Source organism: Schistocerca americana, chromosome 7, assembly GCF_021461395.2.
Source record: "Schistocerca americana isolate TAMUIC-IGC-003095 chromosome 7, iqSchAmer2.1, whole genome shotgun sequence".
In the NCBI taxonomy this organism is placed as follows: domain Eukaryota; kingdom Metazoa; phylum Arthropoda; class Insecta; order Orthoptera; family Acrididae; genus Schistocerca; species Schistocerca americana.
Window position 1 is genome coordinate 164347827 of NC_060125.1, and position 26401 is coordinate 164374227.

The window sequence follows — 26401 nt, forward strand, 5'->3', positions numbered from 1 at the left end:
CTCCAGTTTAGTTGAAATACAGAGCAAGAATTCGGGTTCCTATCGAAAATATTGTGTGAAATATTCATTCATCGTAAAACAAACTTGAAAATTAATATAAACTAAGGCGTAATTCAAAAGGAAGAATGTGCCTGTGCATGTGTGGGAGTCATGATACACATGAAACATCCACTTGAAACAAGAATGAAACGATTCGAAAATTTCAACCATTCTGTGAAACAAAAATTGCCATTCCAGGACCACGTTACGTAAAAAAAATCACACTGCGTATCACTTGAAGATAACTGTTGGAAAATAGTTTTACAAGCTAGCATCTTTCCTAGATGTACTCTAGAAGAATGTAACTTAGTAATATCCAAGGTGTATATTTAGTATGATCGTGAGATATAGCACTAAGTTTACTGTACCTCTTTGCTCCTATTTTCTGCAGTTCACTACGTTCAATTGACAGCTCTGATTCCCGGATGAAACAGGCAGAATTCTAGCTGCTAACTTTACAGTGTACAGACAGCTGGAAGTAGATCAAGAGTTTTCGAGGTCCAATGTGAAGTGATGCTGTAGTGAATGAATATTTACGTGGGATGTTAGAAAGAATGGAGTACGGTGCCACTGACCGTCACCAGCAAGTAAGACAGTAACAGCCAGCCACACAGTTACCATTTCCTGCAGGAACAGTCACACCAGTAAGCAATGGATTCCCATTTGGAAAGAGGGAGCTTAAAAACCACCATATCAGCGCTGTATCACCTTACGGTGGTTTCCCTCCATTGACTAAGGAGAATCCCAGTATGATTCCTATTAAAATGACACAGCTGACTTTTTTTCTCCACCACTGTTCCACCGTTGAGTGTATTTCTTCTATTCCGACCTCGTCGTCAACGGGACATAAAATCTTAGGCTGCGTCGATACATTTTTCAGTAATCTTATTTCACATACGTAACTGAAATTTAATTGATAGTGTACGTGAGTAGCGAGCAGTGAAGGATAAAGCTGGATGTGAATGATTTAGGGCATAAGAGTTTTTTTGACACAAAGTCATAACCGGTTGCTTTCGTGAGACGGACGTTGAACCTGTGTGGAAAAATGGAGTGTAATGTAACACAGGCTTTATATTTTGCCGAAAGAATCAAAATGCTAACAATGAACACGTACACGTCGACATTACTGCAAGTGGCTATCTTCACATCTGCTCCGATTCCGCTTGTACATTTGCGTGTATAGCGTCTGTTAACGTCTCATCACGCATACGCACGGCTATGCTAATACACGAATGACTACTATAGTGCCCTGCTGGATAAATTCCTAGGGGTACGAAAATCACAGTTGGAGTTCCGCTATCTTTTAAAGGAACAAACCGACATTTGACTGTTTCATTGTTTGAGTACAGCCCAGTTTCGGCTTTTTATGCCATTTTCAAGTACTTTAGTTCACGTCTAACATGTATTTCAGGACACTTAATGTGTTGTCAAACTCAAAGTTGGCAACAGATTAAGGAAAATATTGGCGCCCCGAAGATTCCAGATGCAAGATCATCTTGTAGCACATCAATAAGTAATCGTGGGAGCACGTCATATTTAGCAAAAACAGACTTACGTTGGTAAATAAAGGATGAGCACACGTCTTTAAAACGTCATGACGGTGAAATGAAAGAGTATGAACAATAGCGAGTTCTTTTATTTAGTCTTTGATTTCACTATCATTATGTTTTAAGGACAAGTGATCATCTTTTATTTACCAACGTAAGCAAAATACTGTATGACGTGCTCCCAAGATTATTTATTGATCTGTTAAAAGATGGTGATTTTACATCTGACATTTTCTGGGGAGCCAGTATTTTTTTTACATTTATGGCCAGCATTGAGCTCGACAACATAAGTGACCTGCAATATATGTTAAAGACTTAAGTGAAAGATTTGAAAATGGCATAAAAGGCCGAAACCTGGGCTGTATTTAAATAAACAATAAAACATTAACATGACGTTGTGTCCCTTTAAAAAATACTGTATGACTGCTACTCAGCAACATCAAAGGTCCACTAGAATGTGAGAATGAGGCGTTGCATCAGATTTTCGCTACCGCTGAAGTTTGTTGAAGTTGTTATTAGCGACCACGGGTGATCGCGGTTTAGATTTAATACCAGACCTCGCTGCCTTCTGTGGAATTCGATGAACTATTGGCAACATTATTCACATGGTCACACATTTGGTTATCGCTACTGGCCATTACTAATTTTCAGATGTGCTGTTGATCTCTAATGCACAATAAAATCGCTGCACTTGTAATTTAACATTGACTCCACGTATGAGACTTACAAGTGACACTGGAATAGCGAAAGATTTTTAGAGACGGAAGAGAAAACATGGCATGTGTTTTAGAAGATAGTCATTGATTAGACCTAATAGTTTTGGTAGTTAATAGTACGTCACACGAGAAAGACGGAACGTAGTCTATTCTTAAAACAAAATCACCCATGATTCAATTAACGTTAGCAGAAATTAACACCCACCACACACAGATTATTAAACACTCAGAATAAAAACAATATTGATTTTCGAGACGTGTCGTGCTTATGTGTCAACTATACGTTCTCGATTTGGTTGTGAGAGTCAAATTTAATCTTACTGTTCAGCTTGAAATGAAATAATCAATGTGTAGAACACAAGATTTGCATGCAACTGCTAAAATAAGGACTCTCTGTCTTCACAGAAATTGTAAGGAAGAATTTCCTTCCGCATCGTTCTCATTTCTACAAGATAAAAACTGAAGGAAGTTTCACAACTCTACCTCCGCGCCGAGTGACGTCAAAGAGAAATAAGAAAATTTTTTCCTTGTTTATTACACCTGAATATAACAACTAGTTTATTATAACAATGATAGGTTTCAGCTCTGGTCTACAGTCAGCTTTTTATTTGTTGGTGTTCTTTCAAATGTTTTCAGGCAGTAGTCCGTACAACCAAAGAAAAGAACTGAACAGAAGGAACAAAATGAAATTGTGGGTACGATATACATACGACACGAGTATAATGAAATCTTTAAAATTAATGTCAGTAAACTTTGTTTTCATGGCTCAGATAAATGTTACGGTACCTCTACGTCGTAACATAGAGGTGCAAACATTGCCATATTATGACACAGAACTGAAGGTGGCTGAACAACAGTCAAATGACGGTGTGTTCTTTTAAAAAATACTGTATGACTGCTACTCAGCAATATCAAAGGTCCACTTGACTGAGTACCGCTGGAGTTTGTGGAAGTCGTTATTAGCAACCACGGGTGATCGCGGTTTAGATTCAATACCAGACCTCGGTGCTTTCTGTGGAATTCGGTGAACTATTGGCAACGTAATTCACATTGTTACACATTTGGTTATCACTGCTCGCCATTACTAATCTTCAGATGTGCTATTGATCTATGATGCACGATAAAATCGCTGCACTTGTAATTTAACATTGATCATTCTACTTTTTTTTCTTTTGACTAGTAGAAATAGTTTGCGAAAAAGCCTATGACTATAAAAACAAAGGTTCTGTTTGTTATAAAATAACTTTCCTGCCGCCAGCCAAAACTTTCCTTTGTTTCCTGCACGACGTGTTATTCGAGTAATGTGGGCTTTGTCATTGACGTATCCATTTTCGACAGCTGATATATGTATTTTTGTAGTTAGTAGCGAATTTGGAAATAAGTACTGGTTACGGACTTCAAGTTGTTTTGTTTGTGCACAAGAATAATACAGAACCATACACATCGACATTGTAACTGATAAATGCCACAGTACACAGAAAAAAAAAAAAAAACATTTGGGAATCGTTCTCAAAACGCGTCGTGTTCGAAATAAAGGGAAACAGCGACTTACAGATGCAAATGTTATTTTACAAGACAAAAAGGTCATTCTAGAAACAAAATCAGAAGTTTACCTCATAAAAGAAGTAAAAAAAATAATAATTCAGCAGTCATGGTATTTATAAATGGACAGTTCTATTGGATTTTAGAAAAAATATGTGTAATCATGTCAGATTTTCCGAACAGTTAAATAAATCAGTTTAACCCTAAAGTAGGAGTGTTAACCGTACCGACACAAAAAGAGCCACCGCGCCAGGAGCATACGCCACTAGGAGTCGGTTCACATGAGAAAAACTCAGAAAGACTCTGCAGCAGCCTTCTCTGGCCCGCCCTGGTAGGTGTGTGTGCGGATGCGTTGGGCAGCTGCTCGCCGAGAGGCGGATGAGCCCATACTGAGCGCCGGCCGCGGCTGGGAAGTTGTTGGCGGCGGTGTGCGCGGTGGCAGATGCGCACGCGCGGGCTGGCGTCCTACCTGCTCTGTGTTTTTGTACTCCCGCCGCTGTCTGCTGGCTGAGGCTGCCCCTAGCTGGTGGCCGGTCGAAGCGTCTCGGACGCGATCACGCTACTAGACCAGCACTAGAGCCGAACTGCGGTACTGCCGCACCGGGAGCCGTCAGCTCGCTGGCCTTCCCCAACCCCTCCTGCCCTTTCTCTATCCGCAAGTGCCTCCCCGTAGCTCTAGCAGCGCCGCCTACCTCTTGCCTGACGACTATGGGACGAGGTCGCTTCAGCACCGCCCCTGCTCACACTACTCTTCCACTCGGTAATCACTCACACTACCACCTTCACCGAGATCACCATTCTGATGGGCAAAGAGTCACTCTGTGGCTATTTTCCTCCTCTTACCGTGTTTAGCGATTATGGATACGCACCGCATAGTTCGTGCCTCGTAACAGACGAACGACGACCCCATCGTAACTTAGCGTAATCGATAATGTTACACGGGTCAATCTTCTGTATTACTAGCTTTGGCGAACGACGACTCTACTGTCAAATGTCCCCTTAAAAAAATTAATGAATTACTGTGCTGATAAACCTCTACGTTATTTGAATTTCAAACAACTGAGCAAAACTGAACGTACTCAGATATTACTCTCTTTACTCATTCTGATCAACACTAAACTGACACACAATATTTTTAGCGCAACGCAATCTGACTTCCAAAAATCCCTACAAAAGAATGGCCCTGACTAACAATAACCTATACCGTTCATCAATCACTTACCTCACAAAAATCTTCGTTACTCGGAACTACTGCAATATAGCGAGCGCCACTACTGCCAGCTAAATAAAAGGTTCTAACTGCTGAACTCACTAACTACTGATAGGCATAGTCAGCAATAAAGGATATATATATATATATATATATATATATATATATATCAGTTCAGGATATCCAGAATTACAAATTTACTCTTTCTGGCGGACACACGTCCAAATAGTCCGCTCTTAATATTCTGCCATCTCTCTCCCCACATCCACTACTGCTGGCGGCTCACCTATAACTACGCAAGGCTAAGCGCTGTTTACATCCAACTGCCCAACACTACAATAGCGAATATTTCAACAATGCAAACCAGCCAACGACTTCACACAGCACAGTCAGTGATTTTCATTTAGAGCGCTACGTGGCGTTACCAACATAAAAACCTAAACAGCCTACTTACAACTGAAATAAAATAGATAGTACCTCTAAGAACACGCTTAAAGAACTTGGCTTACTTATTTACCTCAAAAATCCTGTATTCGTCCCGTCAAACTTAAAATGAAAAATTGTTGATAAAATATGGGGCTCGCCGGAGTGGCCAAGTGGTTCTAGGCGCTACAGTCTGGAACCGCGCGACCGCTCCGGTCGCAGGTTCGAATCCTGCCTCGGGCATGGATGTGTGTGATGTCCTTAGGTCAGTTAGGTTTAAGTAGTTCTAAGTTCTAGGGGACTGATGACCTCAGAAGTTAAGTCCCATAGTGCTCAGAGCCATTTTAAAATATGGGCAAATCCAGGAACTAGCCAATATCACTGAACGTGTTTAGTTATGTTACGTTAACCGGGGACCTAGAAACGACGGAGAGGCCCCGTCCCCGCCGCAGTCCATTCACCCGTCCGTCGCCACACTCCGAACTCAGGGTTATTGTGCGGTTCGGCCCCCGGTGGACCTCCCAGGGAACGTCCCACACCAGACGAGTGTAACCCCTATGTTTGCGTGGTAGAGTAATGGTGGTGTACGCGTACGTGGAGAACTTGTTTGCGCAGCAATCGCCGACATAGTGTAGGTGAGGCGGAATAAGGGGAACCAGCCCGCATTTACCGAGGCATATGGAAAACCGCCTAAAAACCATCCACAGACTGGCCGGCTCACCGGACCTCGACACAAATCCGCCGGGCGAATTCGTGCCGGGGACCAGCGTTCCTTCCCTCCCGGAAAGCCGTGCGTTAAACCGTACGGCCAACCGGGCGGGCATCACTGAACATACTGGCGGAGCAAAAGTAGCAGAAAGAAATCGCTTACAGTAGCTCCAGAGGGTGTACGGAAGAGCTCACGATATTTACAACACGATATGTCTCTCCACATACGCACAGAAATCGGGAGCTATAACACGGACATCACACGTAAAGCCCTGTATCCCAGCGAAATTCCTCGACTTCGCGTAACAGTCGATACGGGAAGCACCGTCACTGAGGAACAGAACATTGTGAGAAAGGCTCTCGGCCCAAACAGAACGGAATACGGCTATTGTCAAAAATGGCGAAAACAATAGAAAAATTACCGCTCTTACTGGCAGACGTCAGAAGAGGAGGACAAACATTTATGGTCGCATTCAAAGACTTACTAATAAGACTTACCAAAAAGATGTTATACGGGAGGAGCAAGCAGTATCATTGAACATATTGACGGATAAAAAGTAGCAGAAGGGTGTGCGGAAGAGCAAGCGTGTAGAAAGAGCCTAGATAAATTCCTCGCAAATTTCAAACCTAAACACGCACAAACGAAGAAGTGACAGATGCGATGTACTTTCGGAGAGACAGAGAAAGAAACAGGAATAAAATGGAGTGAATAAATAAAGAATTCATTATATCCATTGTGGATGACTAACTGTAACTGTGACTTAAATTGGTGGTTTGTTTAAGTAATGTAAGTAGGCAGTTTAGGTTTTTATGTTGGTAACGCCACGTAGCGCTCTGAATGAAAATCACTGACTGTGCTGTGTGCAGTCTGTGACAGATTTGCATTCTTGGAATATTTGCCATTGTACCGTTGGCTGTTGGGCAGTTGGATGTGAACATCGCGTAGCGCTGCGCAGTTGGAGGTGAGCCGCCAGCAGTGTTGGATGTGGGGAGAGAGATGCCGGAGTTTTGAGAGCGGATGATTTGGACGTGTATCCGTCAGAAAAAGTAAATTTGTAAGACTGGATGTCATGAACTGATATATATATATATATATTGAACACTATTAAGGTAAATACATTGTTTGTTCTGTACCAAAATCTTTCATTTGCTAACCATGCCTATCAGTAGATAGTGCCTGCAGTAGTTAGAATCTTTTATTCAGCTGGCAGTATTGGCGCACGCTGTATTGCAGTGGTTTGAGTAAGTGATTCATGAAAGGTATAGGTTATTGTTAATCAGGGCCATTCTTTTGTAGGGATTATTGAAAGTCAGATTGTGTTGCGCTAAAAAAGTATTGTGTGTCAGTTTAGTGATGATCAGAATAAGTAAAGAGAGAAATGTCTGGGTACGTTCAGTTTTGCTCAGCTGTTTGAAAATCAAATAACGTAAGGGGTTTATCAGCACAATCATTCATAACTTTTTCTGGGGGGACGTTTCAGTACAATATTCAACCATAGGCTTTTTGAGTTATATACGATTTGTTGTACCACGAAATACTTTTCGATCCACTGCTGGTGTTATAGGTATCGTATCGGCGGAACCGTTTTCTGCTAAAGAACAGGCTGCGGGTGCTGGCTGAAATAACTGAAATTTAGACGCACGTTAACAACATCTTTAGGAACCGAAAACGTCATTGTGTTATACGATATTTACATTGCACTGTTTCGTGATATTCATGAAAAATTCACGCGAGAAAATGAAGTCACGAAAAAACATGAGAGATACAGAGAAGGGCAGAGAAATGAATATTGCGTGAAGGCACCTGATAACGATACTGAAAAATTTTCTGTAGAATATAGGCACTAAACACGGATGGCAGCAGTTTCGGCCAATTCGGTCACAGACGGGTAGTCAGTAAGAAGTGAAGCTCCGGAAGTGCAGGGTGTTTCAAAAATGACCGGTATATTTGAAACGGCAATAAAAACTAAAGGAGCAGCGATAGAAATACACCGTTTGTTGCAATATGCTTGGGACAACAGTACATTTTCAGGCAGACAAACTTTCGAAATTACAGTAGTTACAATTTTCAACAACAGATGGCGCTGCGGTCTGGGAAACTCTATAGTACGATATTTTCCATATATCCACCATGCGTAGCAATAATATGGCGTAGTCTGTGAATGAAATTACCCGAAACCTTTGACAACGTGTCTGGCGGAATGGCTTCACATGCAGATGAGATGTACTGCTTCAGCTGTTCAATTGTTTCTGGATTCTGGCGGTACACCTGGTCTTTCAAGTGTCCCCACAGAAAGAAGTCACACGGGTTCATGTCTGGCGAATAGGGAGGCCAATCCACGCCGCCTCCTGTATGTTTCGGATAGCCCAAAGCAATCACACGATCATCGAAATATTCATTCAGGAAATTAAAGACGTCGGCCGTGCGATGTGGCCGGGCACCATCTTGCATAAACCACGAGGTGTTCGCAGTGCCGTCTAAGGCAGTTTGTACCGCCACAAATTCACGAAGAATGTCCAGATAGCGTGATGCAGTAATCGTTTCGGATCTGAAAAATGGGCCAATGATTCCTTAGGAAGAAATGGCGGCCCAGACCAGTACTTTTTGAGGATGCAGGGACGATGGGACTGCAACATGAGGCTTTTCGGTTCCCCATATGCGCCAGTTCTGTTTATTGACGAAGCCGTCCAGGTAAAAATAAGCTTCGTCAGTAAACCAAATGCTGCCCACATGCATATCGCCGTCATCAATCCTGTGCAATATATCGTTAGCGAATGTCTCTCGTGCAGCAATGGTAGCGGCGCTGAGGGGTTGCCGCGTTTGAAATTTGTATGGATAGAGGTGTAAACTCTGGCGCATGAGACGATACGTGGACGTTGGCGTCATTTGGACTGCAGCTGCAACACGACGAACGGAAACCCGAGGCCGCTGTTGGATCACCTGCTGCACTAGCTGCGCGTTGCCCTCTGTGGTTGTCGTACGCGGTCGCCCTACCTTTCCAGCACATTCATCCGTCACGTTCCCAGTCCATTGAAATTTTTCAAACAGATCCTTTATTGTATCGCTTTTCGGTCCTTTGGTTACATTAAACCTCCGTTGAAAACTTCGCCTTGTTGCAACAACACTGTGTTCTAGGCGGTGCAATTCCAACACGAGAAAAATCCTCTGTTCTAAGGAATAAACCATGTTGTCTACAGCACACTTGCACGTTGTGAACAGCACACGCTTACAGCAGAAAGACGACGTACAGAATGGCGCACCCACAGACTGCGTTGTCATCTATATCTTTCACATCACTTGCAGTGCCATCTGTTGTTGAAAATTGTAACTACTGTAATTTCGAAAGTTTGTCCGCCTGAAAATGTACTGTTGTTCCAAGCATATTGCAACAAACGGTGTATTTCTATCGCTGCTCGTTTAGCTTTTATTGCCGTTTCAAATATACCGGTCATTTTTGAAACACCCGGTAAGTGTCGACACTGACAGCGTGCCGCTGCGAAATTAGCCGTCGCTCTGCGCACACGGAGGGCGGTGTGCGGACTCTGCGACAGGAGGAGAATCAGCCAGTGCTGTGCGGGCAGTTCTGTCCGCTGGAAGCGGCGCCGCCGGCTCAGATTACGCTGCATGGCTTTCGAATGCAACCACAATGAATTATGAACAGTGGAGTACGTAATTACATTGCGTAAGCATACTGTAAGTCAACATTGCGATTCCAGAAGAGGCGGTGTGAAGATTTAAAGCACGCTTATCGACGTCATGCCACAGCAGAAAGACCCGATCATGCTCAAGAACATAATAGAATTCTATTACGGACATGTTTTAGTACAAGCGTAACCTATCCGGCAATGAATTACTGTGCTCAGTTTAATAAAAACGAATTGTGATAGTAACATCAGCTCCTCCGAACTTTGGGTCTTGTTTTCCGATACACCCCGGGAGTAGACAACATTCCATTACAACTACTGACAGCCTTGGGAGAGCCAGCCCTGACTAAACTCTACCATCTGGTGAGCAAGATGTAGGAGACAGGCGAAATTTCCTCAGACTTCAAGAAGAATATAATAATTCCAATCCCAAAGAAAGCAGGTGTTGACAGATGTGAAAATTACCGAACTATCAGTTTAATAAGTCACAGCTGCATAATATTAACGCGAATTCTTTACAGACGAATGGAAAAATTGGTAGAAGCCGACCTCGGGGAAGATCAGTTTGGATTCCGTAGAAATATTGGAACACGTGAGGCAATACTGACCCTACGACGTGTCTTAGTAGAAAGATTAAGGAAAGGCAAACCTACGTTTATAGCATTTGTAGACTTAGAGAAAGCTTTTGAAGATGTTGACTGGAATACTCTCTTTCAAATTCTGAAGGTGGCAGGGGTAAAATACAGGGAGCGAAAGGCTATTTACAGTTTGTACAGAAACCAGATGGCAGTTACAAGAGTCGAGGGACATGAAAGTGAAGCAGTGGTTGGGAAGGGAGTGGGACAGGGTTGTAGCCTCTCCCAGATGTTATTCAATCTGTATATTGAGCAAGCAGTAAAGGAAACAAAAGAAAAGTTCGGAGTAGGTATTAAAATCCATGGAGAAGAAATAAAAAAAAACTTCGAGGTTCGCCGATGACATTGTGATTCTGTCAGAGATAGCAAAGGACTTGGAAGAGCAGTTGGACGGAATGGACAGTGTCTTGAAAGGAGGGTGTAAGATGAACATCAACAAAAGGAAAACGAGGGTAATGGAATGTAGTCGAATTAAGTCGGGTGATGCTGAGGGAATTAGATTAGGAAATGAGACACTTAAAGTAGTAAAGGAGTTTTGCTATTTGGGGAGCAAAATAACTGATGATGGTCGAAGTAGAGAGGGTATAAAATGTAGATTGGCAATGGCAAGGAAAGCGATTCTGAAGAAGAAACATCGAGTATTGATTTAAGTGTCAGGAAGTCGTTTCTGAAAGTATTTGTATGGAGTTTAGCCATGTATGGAAGTGAAACATGGACGATGAATAGTTTAAACAAAAAGAGAATAGAAGCTTTCGAAATGTGGTGCTACAGAAGAATGCTGAAGATTAGATGGGTAGATCATATAACTAATGATGAGGTATTGAATAGAATTGGGGAGAAGAGGAGTTTGTGGCACAACTTGACTAGAACAAGGGATCGGTTGGTAAAACATGTTCTGAGGCATCAAGGGATCACGAATTTAGTACTGGAGGGCAGGATGGAGAGTAAAAATCGTAGAGGGAGACCCAGAGATGAGAACACTAAGCAGATTCAGATGGATGTAAGTTGCAGTAGGTACTGGGAGATGAAGAAGCTTGCACAGGCTAGAGTGCCATGGAGAGCTGCATCAAACCAGTCTCTGGACAGCAACAACACCTTGTTATAGTTCTGACCATAGACAGACGATACGAGAACAATGTGGAACATGACCGATCAAACAGGACGATAGATGTTAAGAACTCAGGTAAATTTTTTTATTGTATGGGTTGAGAGTAAAGGCAGAATGTATATATATGTAAAAAATCTCATTGGGTGCAACCTGTTAATAAAAAAGCACTTATTGAACTTTCTTCAGTAAAGCAATAGCAAACGTTTTTAACTTCATTTATGGAAAGATAATTTCAATTTGTAGTTTCTTTTTTAAAAAAGGTGCATGAAAAGTATTTACACATTTATAATTATCAAAGTTTTTAAGTTCCTTATGGTTGCTAATTTAATTTATTGTATTTGGATACGCTCAACGTGAAGAAAGTATTTTTAGTTTCTCATGCAGTCTGGATGGTCAAATCTCAGTGCACCTTCATTAAAACTAATGAGCACTACCAATCATGTGGTATAGCATGGTGTAATTGTTCAGCACTGTTGCATTTTTTTTTTTTCGGGCTGCTGACTGTCAAACATAATGTTTGGGATATTTCTTTTACAACTAGTAATCATCCAGTAAGGTCCACTTCGCAAAATCAGTATCTCTTCGTAATCATGTTAGCAGCTACTGCGGTTACATGAAAATAAAATTTTGATATTAAGTCATTGGAAAATATAGTTTTAAGTGTGCTGTTGAAACTCGTTTATATGCGAATAGTTACTGTCATATAATTCTGCTTTAGCAGCATGGCATGTCGAGAGATTTCTTTTGTTTGCAATTTAAACAAGGACATTTTGGTTTACGAGCTTCCAATAAAAGAGGGAATATGCAAGACACTGTTGGTGAGATGATGCGCCGGATCCAGGATGCAGTTGACAGCGACGTATATGACGCGCCGGAACGAATAGGCGAGTTTGTGTGGCCGTCTCTACGATTGTAAGTGCTTCAACCGTGCTCAGCAGTATGACAGGCATTTTAGAATCGTGTGCACTTTCTTGTTTTCAAGTCAAATGACTGCAGAGTCCTCTTGTTCATTGGTGAAACTGGATTAAAGATCTGAAAATAATCGAGCTACAAGTAGAAAAGAAAAATAAAATTCGAAAGCTAAGGAGCGTGATTGTTTACTACCACGCTGAAGTGTTTAGACTATTAGAAGGTAGTGGGGAAGCAGGGGAAATCGATTTGTGGTTTCCTTCATATCGCCGGCCGGTGTGGCCGAGCGGTTCTGGGCGCTACAGTCTTGAACCACGCGAAAGCTCCGGTCGCAGGTTCGAATCCTGCCTCGGGCATGGATGTGTGTGATGTCCCTAGGTTAGTTACGTTTAAGTAGTTCTAAGTTCTAGGGGACTGACGACCACGGAAGTTAAGTTCCATAGTGCTCAGAGCCATTTCAACCATTTTTCCTTCATATCAGTTCAAAAAACTTGCGAATCACTTTCCACCAATGTTAAAAATATAGAGACTATGCCATCAGAACCACCTCCGCAATGGAAAAATTGATTACAGTCTCACTGAGGAAATCGGGGAAGTTGTAAAACCTCCTTCTGAGTGACTTGCGTTTACTGACAAAGTGTTGACTGTTTAGTGAGGAAAAAATAATTTAATAATTGTTAGAACCAGGTAAACTCAAAATTTGAGGATGATTCTCGATGGAATCGTTATCGCAGCATACAAAATGGATTTAGGCGTTATTTCCTAGTGCCATATTTCATGATGGTTAGTTTCACGATTTAGAAAAAGTATCTGTCTCACTTTAGATCGGTATGAAGGAGACAGAGGGCTTCTCTCATGAGGTGACCTGGAAAAAATTATTATTCCATTAACGCTTTAACCGCGAAATGGAAAAGTTAAGGACTGCAGGCTCTTGAAAAAGGTGACAATTATACTTGCTTAGTTTTTACGTACCGCGCAAGCGGCCATATTGACACTCTCCAACCCAGCCAGGAATGAATCAGTTTACACCTTCATCCTTCGAAGCTGCTAAAAACAGCTAAACTCCTTCGCTTTCTCTACTGTAAAAGGTGCCAGAGGACAATAATAATTGTGTACACCAATTTCTTCACTTGAATGGTTATTATTAAATAATGAACGGACATATTCCCATCTGCCCAAACTCTGTTCAACGCTAAAAAAACGTAAAGATATCAGAAAGTGACAAAACACCAACCTTAACATACCTACAAACAATCCTGTCAGCAGAACATCCGCAACTTAGCATTATAGCAGAGGTTGAAAATACCGCTTCAGCTGTAAATTACTTTCACACGACCGGTTTCGGACTGTTATAAGCCCATCCTCAGGTGTCGTAACTGTGCTGTGGTCCGCTGGTCTGCAAGCGCCGCGTGTACCAGGATCGGTGTGCTGCCTATGGGCGCAGAACAGGGACCACAGCACAGTTACGAAACCTGAGGATGGGCTTATAACAGTCCGAAACCAGTCGCTTGAAAATAAAGTAATTTACAACTGAAGCGGTACTTCCAACCTCTGCTTAGCATGCCTTCTAGTTTTCTACAGAGATTATAATATTCCATCTGGCACAGAATTATTTACTGTATCTCTTCAAAGTGAAAGAAACGTATAACATAGGTGATGCTGATAGGCTAAAGATGCTATATCCATCATCAACTGGTGCGTGGTAGGATAAGATTTGTCAGATAATCCAACAGCAGGGGTCAATCAGACAATATTAAGACGTAGTTTGTTGGCAACACCTTGCAAAAAGATCCACATATGAATTTGCTTAGAGCTCCTATTCTTAACTTCAGGGTGAAAATGAGACCTTACCTAATAATGTACATGAAATTAGCTAAAGCAATGTGCATGAGCGCTGAAATGACTACGTACAAGAACTGAAAGTGTTAAACGAGCAAATGAGCGTAGAGAACACAAGGCAGTTCCGTATGAGTAAGTAGGAAGACAGCTCGGGGAGACTGAGAAGAGTTATGACCAGAAAATCGGGGTAAGAACAGAAAGAACGTATTAATAGCCTGACAGAGTAATAAAATCGTAGCGGATAAGAATATCACGTTGCCATTTGCATGTGATGATGTCAAAGAGGTACTAATTTGTACTCTGAGTCTGGGAGCTCCATTTCTATAACGGGTGTGCAAAGGTATAGTGTGAATGACGGTCGGTGTGGTATGACGGGACAAAAGATTTCTAGTACCACGACGGATTCTTTACGTTTAAACATATTAATTTAGAGGTTGGAAAGACGATAAAATCACGAAAATTGTTGTAACTTTATTAGTGTAACTAATCTCACTGTATGTCAATATGTTATAGAAAAGTGAGTAAAGGTCCTAGCTTGAAAGTACGAGGAAGTTGCGGCAAAGACTCTCCATGCGCCACCAACAGAAGCCACAAGCTGACCGCCACAGAGATCCCATCTCATCTAGCTGGCTGGTACATGACGCAACCAAGGCCGCAGAAGAATAAATATTTAATTCTTAAAAGCAATGGAATCCTTACATGACTGTCGAAAAATTTGTTCCTCTATGGTTAATATAGGTTAGACAGGCAGTTCTGTTTCAGATGGTGGGGAGGAAAGTCACCATTTAGACAGCGCTTATAACAGTCGCCTGGGATAGACAGAGGATCAGTGATCCAGCTAAGATCGCGAACATTTAATTTGTTGACAATATTATCGACGAGCTGGTTTGAATTGAGGTACCGTTTTAAATGTTGATGGAAATTTCGATCGCGTAGTCGATGTGATCGATTACTGAATACGAGTTTTGCATTTTATCTGCTATGATGGATTTCGTTCCCTAAGAGAGAATCGGGGTACGTTGAGGGCAGTCATTTTACATATACACACTCTAAGGTAACTGAGTGTTTTGCACATGTTATTGTTAAGGTTTTAATACGCACTACTGGGTTAGTGGCATAACATACATGGTGTATGATCCGCTGAGCCAGGAACTACAATTCGCACAGTGTATACGTTGAGGGAATACAGCTACTGTTGTCCGCGAACGTGTGATTGCAAATAGCTTCGATAGCTTCATATCCTAGGAGCATCAATAAACATAAAAGCGACGTTCTTCCATTGGTTGTTAGGGTGACGAATAATTTCCATTAGGGACTGTTAGTGGGAACGCGGGAGCCAACACCTGAAGGGGCTAGCTTTTGCCTGATAATTTAATTTAGTTCAGGATAGAATAGGTGGTGGCACGTAGGTTTTTGTTTTCAGTTTTCTACCTTTCCTATTTCCGTTTCGTGAGGGATAAGTTTTGAGTCACTCGTTAAAGATAAAATGTCAACTCTTTATTGATGGCTCTGAGCACTACATCTCACGTCATCAGTCCCCTAGAACTTAGAACTACTTAAACCTAACTAACCTAAGGACATCACATACATCCATGCCCGAGGCAGGATTCGAACCTGCGACCATAGCGGTCGCGCGGTTCCATACTCAAACGTCTAGAACCGCTCGGCCACCAGCGGCCCGCCAACCCTTTATTGAATTTACTGAACTAAAAATAAATAAAGAAAGATGTAAAAATAAAAATTGCTTTACGAACACTCATTTAGTGGAAAGGATAAATCCTCACTCAAGTTATTTACGCAAATAGTTTTGAAACATTCAAATGGTTCAAATGGCTCTGAGCACTATGGGACTTAACATCTATGGTCATCAGTCCCCTAGAACTTAGAACCACTTAAACCTAACTAACCTAAGGACATCACACAACACCCAGTCATCACAGTTTTGAAAGAGAAAGATATTTTATGTGCAAGGTGTTAGAAAGCGACGATGCCGCAAAGATAAGTCAATTTTCAGTGGTGTCAGAGGTAACGAAACAAGGGAAGTTATTTCTCGTAATTACATTTAATTCCAGAAAAAATTAAATAAATATTTTAAAAGATTTTAATAAGAATTGGAACTGAACGATATAAGAAAAATAATAATTTTTCTAAGTAAAAGGTTATTTCAAAAGTTTAAGATAATAAGAGAAAAAATATAAGAGAGATCATAGATCATCAGAGTAAATATTACCTCAGAGGCAGCTGAAGCTCTGCTGCTGCTCCATAGTAAAATTGTAACTCTGACTGCATCGATCGGAATTCACGTAATGAGATACGAAATTTGAAATTAATGTTTGAGAAGTCTACTTAAATGGTAGTAATCGTAAGTAACATTAGTAGCAACTAAGTCTAATATTTATACGTTTAATATTTATAAAGTGTGTTAATATGTACTGAGTTTAAAGAAGTAATTTGACGCGCTCCATTGTAGAGTACCTGACCGATCGGTAGCATTCATTTGTTATGAATGACCAGCAATAAGCCGAGGTTATCTCGTAGAGGAAAAATGAGAAATATCTTGACACATCGTAAACCTCAGTTGTCCTAGTTGATAGTGTCCTAGATTGCGTGAAAATAATCCCAGTACCATTTGTTGATATGACGATTACCATAGCAACGAATTCTGTAACAGAATTAGAGTTCTTGATTAAGATTCATTTACCAAGTACCAGGGCAGAAAATTTATTTCATTCAGAGAATATAATAGTTCGCTGCATTTTTAATAATTTGACGTTCTATACACGTACAGGTAGCCCGCGCCTGTGTTGTTCTGTATTTCTATAGCAGATGCGATAAATGAGCACAGCCATTAGGACCTAAACGTAATTAACGATCCCGGATTACAATTTAACTTTTCTTCCACTGGGAACGAGGTGTTACTAATCACAAAGGTAGTGCCGGAGTCTTACCGGCGGGTTATAGTAGCACCTCGCCACGACACAGTACAGTACAACTCGCCACGACACAGTACAGTAACCTGCCTGGTTGTGTAATTTGGAATGAGATATGAGGCAGCCAGGTGACTTGGAGATAAAAACAATGGAAGAGATTTTTGTAAAAATTTGTACCTTCTTCTGTAATATTACTCTTGTTAGCAACTTGGATGCATGAGCTGCTAAACTGATTGTGCGATAATTCTAGGACTTGTCAGCTCTTACAGTCTTCGGAATCGTGTGGATGATATTTTTCGGAAAGTCTGACGGTATGTCGGCAGACTCATACATTCTACACACCAACCTGAATAATTTCTTGTTGTTACTTCCGCCAACGAATTTAGAACTTCTGCTGGAATGTTATCTGTCACTTCTGCCTAATTTTTTTCTTAACTCCCCAAAGCTCTCTTAAATTCTGATTCTAATGTGGGATCCCCAATCTTTTCTAAATTGACTCCTGTTTCTTCTTCTATCACATCAGACAAATCATACCCGTTATAGAGGCTTTCGGTGTACTTTCCACCAATCCGCTCTCTCCTCTGCATTTAACAGTGGAATTCCGATTGGGGTCTTAATGTTACCATCCTTGCTTTTAATTTCATCGATGGTTCTTTTGACGTTCCTATATTCTGAGTCAGTCCTTCCGACCGTCATTTCTTTTTCCATATCTTCACTTTTTTTATGCAGCCATTTCGCCTTAACTTCCCTGCTTTTCCTGTTTGTTTCATTCCTCAGTGACTTGTAATTCTGTATTCCTTAATTTCCCTGAACATTTTTGTACTTCCTTCTTTTTTCGATCAGCTGAAGTATTTCTTCTGTTACCCATGGTTTCTTCCCATTTACCATCTTGGTACATATATTTTTCTTTCCAGCTGCTGTAATTGCTGTTTTTAGACATGTCCATTCCTCTTCAACTGTGCTGCATACTGGACTAGTCTTTGTTGCTGCGTCTACAGCGTTAGAGAACTTCACGTGTATCTCGTCATTCCTTACTACTTTTGTATCCCACTTCTTTGCGTATTGATTCCTCCTGACTAATCTCTTTAACTTCAGCCCACTCTTCATCAGTAGTACATCGTGATCTGAGTCTCTATCTGCGCCTGGGTATGCCCTAGAATGCAGCATCTGATTTCTGAGCGTCTGCTGACCGTGACGTAATCTAATGAAATCTTCCCGTATCACCAGGACTTTCCCAAGCCTACCCCCTCTTCTTGTGATTCTTGAACAGAGTACTCGCTATTACTAGCTGAAATTTATCAGAGAACTCAATTAGTCTTTCTCTTCTTTCATTCCTTGTCCCAAGCCCATATTCTCCTGTAACCTTTTCTTATAGTCCTTCTCCTACAAGTGCATTACAGTTCCTCATGACATATTAGATTTTCATCTCCCTTTGCTTATTGTATTACCCATTCACTGTGCTCATATACGTTCTTTATCTTCAGCTTGCGACGTCGGCATATATACCTGAACTATGGTTATCGGTGCTGGTTGGCTATCGATTCTGATAAGAATAACCCTATCCTGAACAGTTCACACTAACACACTCTCTGCCCAATCTTCCTATTCATAACGAATCCTACTCCCATTAAACTATTTTATGCTGCTGATGATATTACCCTCAACTCATCTAACCAGAAGTCCTTATCTTCTTTCCATTTAACCTCACCGACCCCTACTATATCGAGAATGAGCCTCTGCATTTCCCTTTTCAAATTTTCTAGCTTCCCTACCATGTTCAAGCTTCTGTCATTCCATGTGCCGACTCCTTGAACGTTATCCTTTGTTGGTTATTCAATCTTTTTCTCATGGTCATTTCCCCTTTGGCAGTCCCCTCCCGGAGATCAGAATGTGAGACTACTACAGAATCTTTTGCCAATGGAGAGATCACCATGACACTTTTCAATTACAGGCCACATGTCCGGTGTATAAACATTATTTGTCTTTAATGCAGTGATCCATAGCCTTCTGCATTTCATGTTGTTGATAATTGCTGATTCTTCCTCCTTAGGGGCAGTTACCCACCCCAAACGCAAGAGAGTGCCCAGAAACCTTGTCCGCTCCTTCGCCCTCTTTGACAAGGCCGTTGGCAGAATGAGAGTGACTTCGAATCGTAAGTTTTCGGCCGCTAATGCTGATTATTAATAAAAGTGGAAGCGGTGGCGAACCCGCGAGAAGGACGTTTTGTTTATAAATCAAAGACGCTAGCCCGAGAGCACGTGTGCGAAATCCTTTGTATAGCCCCCCTACATGCTTCTTCCGACTTCCCGTTTTTCCTTCTTTGTTTAAAACTGGTTTTCCATATGAGCTTTCGATATTCATAGAGGTGGTTCTCTTTTCTCCGAGGTTCTCTTCAATTTTGCTGAAGACAGGATATATATTTCATGGCCGCGTCATTTGAGGCGCCATATCACGGATTGCGCGGACCCTCCTGCCGGAGGTTCGAGTTCTCCCTCGGACATGGGTGTGTGTGTTGTTCTTAGCATAAGTTAGTTTAAGTAGTGTATAAGTCTAGGGACCGAAGACCTCAGCAGTTTGGTTCCGTAGATGTCACACACACGCCATTTCTATCTTATCCCTGGAGATATATGTTTCTGTATCCTTATATCTGTCTTCTAGCTATTCCGGCTTAGCCATTATTCACTTCCTATTTATCTCCTTTGTCAGAGGTTTGTATTCCCTTTCGTTTGCTTCATTTATTGCATTTTTATATTTTCTCCTTTCGTCGACTAAATTCAGCATCTCTTGAGTTACCCAAGGATTTCTACTAGCCCTCGTCTTTTTACCTATTTGATCCTCTGCTGCCTTCATTACTTCATCTCTCAAGGCTACCCATTCTTCTTCTCTTGTATTCCTTTCCCCTGTTCTTGTTAATCATTCCTTAATGCTCCCTCTGAAGCCCTCTACAACCTCTGATTCTTTCAGTTTATCCAGGTCCCATCTCCTTAAATTCCTGCTTTTATGCAGTTTCTTCGGTTTTAATCTGCAGTTTGGTACCAATTAACTGTGGTCAGAGTTCAAATACGCTCCTGTAAATTTCTACAATTTAAAATCTGGTTCCTAAATCTCTATCTAACCTTTATATAATCAATCTGAAACCTTCCAGTGTCTCCAGGTCTCTTCCACGTATACAACATTCTCTTATGACTCTTAAACCAAGATTTACCTATGAATAAGTTATGCTCTGTGCAAAATTCTACCAGGTGCCTTCCCCTTTCATTCCGTTCCCCAGTCCATATTCTCCTACTACTTTTCCTTCTCTTCCTTTTCCTACTATCGAATTCCAGTCCCCCATAGCTATTTAATTTTCATCTCCCCATCTGTGAAGCTAGTTGGCGTATGAACGTGTGCTACTGTAGCGGGTGTGGGTTTCGTGTCTATCTTGGCTACAATAATGCGTTCACTATGCTGTTCATAGTAGCTTATCCGCGTCCCTATTTTTTAGTCATTGTTAGTAAACCTTGTCCAGCATTACCCCTATTTGATTTTGTATTTATAGTCCTGTATTCATGTGACCAGAAGTCTTGTTCCTCCTGCCACCGAACTTCACTAATTCCCACTAAATCCAACTATAACCTATCACTTTCCCTTTCTGAATTTTCTAATCTACCTGCTCGATTAAGGGATCTGACATTCCACGACGCGATCCGCAGAACGCCAGTTTTGTTTGTCCTGAGTAGTCTCCACCCAGAGATCCGAATGGGGGACTATTTTACCCCCAGAATATTTTACCCAAGAGGATGCTATCATCATTTAACCATACAGTAGAGCTGCATGCCCTCGGAAAGATTTACAGTTGTACTTTACCCTTGCTTTCAGCCGTTCGCAGTACCACAACAGCAAGGCCGTTTTGTTTGATGTCACAAGGCCAGATCAGTCAATCATCCAGACTGCTGCCCCTGCAACTGCTGAAAAGGCTACTGCCCCTCCTCAGGAACCACACGTTTGTTGGACCTCTCAGTAGATACCCCTTCGTTGGGTTGCACACACGGTATGGCTATCTGTATTGCTGAGGCACGCAAGCCTCCCCATCAACTGCAGGGTCTATGGTTCACATACTTATTGTTCTTGTGTCAGTATTCGAAATATGTCCCCTATCCATACTATGAATTTGTGGTTCAGACAGGAATTTCATTTCTCATATTCTATCTTATCCTCATTGTGCCAGTGATACAAGTACGAATATGTATAGACTAAGCGCCTCTATTGTGTATGTGACTGGCTGTTCGCACAGAGTGACTCTGATGAGTACCCACAAAATTACTGACTTGCCTTTACCTAAAACTGATGCATTCGAATAGTCCCCATCCCCTAAGCTACCTGAGTACCAATCAATTCGCATTAGTTTACAGTACAAGGCGTGCATCTAGCAATGTGTTTGTATACCTGATCGTGTTCATACCATATTGTTTCCTGCTGGTACGTATAATGCTACCAGCTACTCCTAAATAAGCAATACATTCTTAATGTTACTCCTATGAAAGGAGTTAGATTTGACCGTGATCTGTACTAATGGTTAAGGATCGGATTATTTTTACGTTTGTTGAAAGATATCTAAGGAAAGAAGTAATAGCAGAATATACAGGACTCTAACACAGGTTCTATTAGTATAAAGTAAACCTAATTAGGCGAAGTTGTACCAAGTGATACGATTGACCACAAAGAAAGTTAGCTTTGATATTTACTTTACTCGATACTGAAATACACAGAAGGAGTATTAAAACGGTTTGACAACAACTAGCTCTCGGTACAGTGTCTCTACATAGCAGATAGCTAATGATCATTGCAGTCAAATAATTATTAATGGCGGAGCACTACTAACTAGAAAATGAGGATATTTTATCAACTTAAATATTGGGATATACTGTCATTGAAATGATATTCAAATATTTGTTATTTATACATATTATATTTGTTTTATTAGCGAGCCTTTGCTTCTGTATACTAAACAGAGCATACGCAAGACATGTGGTCCCTCAATTTTGATGTAGCACACAAATGTTATGAAACTGGTAGTTGTACTTCATTACTACAGTAATTGTAATCTGGAAAGCAGAGCTTCGTCAAAATTTTATGCTGGTCATGGGGGTTGTGGGGGGGGGGGGGGGGGGGGGGAAGGTGGGGAGGAGAGGAAGGGTGTAAGGAAGAGGAACCAATCTATTAGCGATTAAGATCAAGAATGACTACTTTATTTATAACACATTGTGAAAAACCACTATTAACTCCCAACACGTGAAATATAAATATTATTACAAACTGTTAATCCTTAATTCCTTAAGTATACTAGACGTTAACTAAACAGATTGATTACAGTTTATGTCGGTTACTTTGACATTGTACTGATATCTCAATAAGACAGACATTTATGTAAAGCACTTTAGACCTTTTCCTGGCAGTTACACTTTAGTGAAATATTAACTATCCGTGCTTGCAAAAGAGATGGAGTGCATTTGAAACAAAACTTACTGAGCAGTAAATAAATCTGCTACTCAACTTTCTTGTCTCTAATTGATATTGATATCGATTATGAATTCTCGTCGTTTTTTCATAGAAAGTGAATAGGAAGTATCAATTATAATACTTTAAATATCAATTACCTCCTGGTGTTTCAAAGACACAGCTTTTTCTTTTATTCACTAAGATATCACATGATAAATCAGTAACTGTTCAGATTTCATAGTATTCACTTACTATATATATATATATATATATATATATATATATATATATATATATATAAGTGAACACTATAACATTTGATCAGTTACTGATTATATATAAGTTCGGGAACACTCTCAATTATTTATTGCACAAGAACTAAACGTTGTACAGGTGTCATACATATTTCAGTTTGAAGAGAAACTTTGAAAGCTTTTTTTGCAAACATTCGATATGCGAACCATGAGTGAACCAGCAGACGTCAATACTGTAATCGAGTTCTTGCCATACCGGTCCCAGCACGGCATCGTCGACTGTGGCAGTCGCTCCCGGAGCTCTGCTACACCAAGTGGTAGAGGCGGTACATACACCAGATCTTTAATGTGTCCCCACAGAGAAAAGTCATACAGAGTGAGATCTGGTGATAGGGGAGGCCATTTCATGAACTAGCTTTCCCCTTCTGTAGCACGGCCGATCCATGTTTAGGTACCCACGAACTTAACGATGAAAATGGGGTGAAGCCCCATCCTGCTGAAATATGAATGCAGAGTCTGATTGCATTTGAGGCATCAGCCATTTCTGCAACATGTCCAAGTAGGAACTCCAAGTCGGACTCCAACACACAGAAAGCTCGCTCCGCACCTGAACTCACCATGTTTGCGACTAGCGGTGACTATCGGCATATTACCAAACTATGCTATGGGGGTATACATGAGAAAAAGCTTTCAGGATTTCCCTTCAAAATGACATATGTGTGATATCTGTACAGTGTATGGTTCTTGTGCAATAAATAAATAATAACTGATATATATATATATATATATATATATATATATATATATATATATATATATATATATTAGAGAACTCTAATATTGCACTTTCTTTTAACATGAAGTACAGTGCTCTTCGCGACTTCAGTGTTTTGCTGGATGCTCAAATATATAGCTCTAACTAAAGTAAAGGCCGTGTTCAGTGAAAGTGTGGTCTTGTGCAGTCGCCAAATAGAGCGAGCGAAAAAATCAGTGTCTGAGTTGCGAGTTCACAATAATAATTCTTGAGACGAACAAAAACGCTGAGCAGTTTGTAAGTTCACATATGGGTACACTGAAGTGACGATCGCATGTGTACAAATTTATCTTCTTTATTCGCGATGTTATTCCTACAAGACATACCTCAGAAATCAAATTTTGATATGAGTTACTCAAGGAAAGAAAATCTAGAAACATTTATTTTCTGTAAAGTATTGTGTATACGTTCGCTCCTCCAGCAAAAATCTTCATCAGACTGTCAAACTGAATTAATTGTAAAGGGCGTATTTTCGTAGTATACATTCCTGCTGCCAAAAGCTTCGAATTGCTGACAACTTACAATCGCAACAATCACTTGATTTGAGAAAGCACACCGAAACCTGTCAGATTATGCCACCCTGCAAGAAAGCGCCAAGAGTCACATGAATAATTACAGGGGAGCAGTGAGAGTACAGCCCTGTCAGTGGTTAAAATTTTTATCAATATCATCATGACTTAGTTTATAACTTGAGTTCCAAAAATTCCAGCTAATGGAAAGTCTTTGGCGTATCAATGATAATATTCACATTTGCTAATTAACATTAATGAGTAAAATCCTAATTAGTTATAATGTACCTTTGAAACACCAGCTGGTAACTGCTATTTGAAGTATTAAAATTGATACTTCCTATTTACTTTCTACGAACAAACGACGATATATATGTATATACATATGCTAGATCAGTCAGTCAGAGAAAGTATTACTCTACCAGATCATTTCAGGGCTTTTTGTTTTTCCGTTAATATTTTGTCATTTTAGGTTCCTACTACTTCCTTACAGTTTCATTCCACTGAGTGGAGAACAGCTCATTTTCAGTGATCACAGTGACTAAAATTCGTTGATTGTTATTTCCTATGTTATAATTTACATATTACCAAAATAGATAATACATGGAAGCACTAGTTAAATAATGAACTTATTGCCGGCCGAAGTGGCCCTGCGGTTCTAGGGGCTACAATCTGGAACCGCTCGACCACAACGGTCGCAGGTTCGAATCCTGCCTCGGGCATGGATGTGTGTGATGTCCTTAGGTTAGTTAGGTTTAAGTAGTTCTAAGTTCTAGGGGACTGATGACCTCAGAAGTTAAGTCCCATAGTGCTCAGAGCCATTTGAACCATTTAAATTATTATAAATGTCTATACCAAAAAGATATCCACAAATGATTTTCCAGATTGCAGTTCATAAGTTGCGTTAATGTCATTTGTTGCAGATGTTGTTGATGTTGTAACCGCTGTTGTGGCGTTGCTGCTGACGATGATGTTGTAGTTATTGTTTTTCTTATTGCAGTGTCAAACACGGGCGTCACAAATCTAGAAATGATCATCTCCCTTATTCCACACGGATTACAGTCCCCTTCGTCTCTTCAGTAATCTGCTGCATGCTCAAATGTGTGGTTCTAACCAAAGGAACTGTCGTGTTCACTGAAACTGTGATTTGTTGCAGTCACCAGATAGAGAGAGCGAACAAATTCAATGTCCAAGTAGCAAGCATTATCAAATCCGAATTAACGAGTGAAACTTGTTGTATCTTCAGTATAACCTATTCAAAGTGTAAACAAAGCACATGACACACATTTTCATACAAGGAAGTTAATTGTCTTCTCGAAGTTCCCCTGTCGTATTTAGGCTGCCGTGTGAGCCTGGCTCACCCCATAGAACGTGCTTGCCGTGAGGCCTACGAGAACCCAACGATGTGAGGCTGAAAACAATCTACGCCACGCGAATGGAAATCGTACTCTGGCGATGACTGAAAAATAAGAGTTTAACGTTTCCTCGACAACGCTTTACTATAGACTCGCCACCTCACTTGGGAGAGAGAGAAAGGCCACAAGTTAGTCTTGATATGTTGAATAAACTATGCCATAATTCGTCTGAAGACATTTAGGATAAGAATGGAAGCGAAAATAAAGAAAACTACGATACGGCTGTTGGTGTATATGGGTCCCTTCCAAATATCAAGCATTCTCCATGAGAGCAGTTACTTATTGGCATATCCATCAAGTAAGAAAATTAGAGGACTGTATTCCCAGAGGACATTAAAAATTATTTCACTAGTGCTTTCAAGTAATTAGGCTCAGGAACCATAATTAATTATGTGATGTCATAATTATTACTTGTACATTAAGGTACCAATGAGAACTTCAGGTCATAACTGAACCTAATTAAAGTAAAACCAATCAGGCATTACTCTGTTTTCAGGAAATAAGTAATATTTTATTTCTATATGTGAGAAGCTTTAATGAGTAACCGGGATACACTAGTAAATAGTTGCTGTGCATCAGTAGGAATGCACTCGTTATGGAGAGTGAAGAAATGTGTTACGACCACTGTAACGTAATGTTCATGAAAGAGAATTGGACTCGACTGGCTCGGCCATAATGGT